Source organism: Hyaena hyaena, unplaced genomic scaffold, assembly GCF_003009895.1.
Source record: "Hyaena hyaena isolate Hyena2069 unplaced genomic scaffold, ASM300989v1 scaffold_76, whole genome shotgun sequence".
In the NCBI taxonomy this organism is placed as follows: domain Eukaryota; kingdom Metazoa; phylum Chordata; class Mammalia; order Carnivora; family Hyaenidae; genus Hyaena; species Hyaena hyaena.
The window spans coordinates 3,854,336-3,855,194 of NW_024080709.1; positions in this window are offsets into that span (position 1 = coordinate 3,854,336).

The following is an 859-nucleotide window of genomic DNA, read 5'->3' on the forward strand; positions in this document are numbered from 1 at the left end:
CTGTGGTGAGGGCGGTGAGGGCACTTGCCGGGGGGCATCACCCTCTAGGCGATCAAGTCCTTCTGCCTTGGAGGACAGCCTTTGGGCTTCCAGTCTGCAGGTTTGTTGGGTGTTCTCTGCCTTCGAGTGATTTACTTTGCTGTTTCTTCCTACCTGGATGCAATCACCGGATTCCTTCCATTTTCTGAGGAAGAGCGGTAGTCCTTGAAACACGATCCTTTCCCCTAGCTCTTGTCTCCTGATTTCCTGTCGATACGCGATAAGCTCAAAGCCTGGGGCTTGCTTGCGGTAAATGGATAGATGCTGGGGGGTGGGGGGGTGGCTCTGCCTACCTGCCTGTGGCCCCTGGGAAACGTGGCACCTGCCCACAGGGCTGCCCTGTTCTCCCAGGCGTGCGCCCCTGAGGGTGCCCCCTCCCCTTGAAGCTGGGTCACCATGCAGACTTTGCCATCCCCAGTTAGCATCTTACAGGAAACATTTGGCGACCACTTACAATTCCCAGTGGGGTCCAGGCTGAGAGAGTGGGGTAGGCGTGCATGGTCCCAACGCAAACCAGCTTTTTAGGCTAGCTCTCTACACTACAGCTTTTATTTTCTTTGGTGAAGTACGAAATTAAAGAGATAGAGAAAAAAATCCTTTTCATGAGGCTGGTGGGGGAGTCCGGGGCAATGTGGGAAACCAAGGCAGAAGGAAATGGCAGGTAACATTGAATTTCCTTATTCCCGCAGCCCGATGACAGATAACTTGAGGCTGGCACAGCAAAAGGTTTCTTTTTTTTTTTTTTTTAATGTTTTATTTATTTCTAGGAGAGAGAGAGAGAGAGAGAGACAGCGTGAGCAGGGGAGGGTCAGAGAGAGGG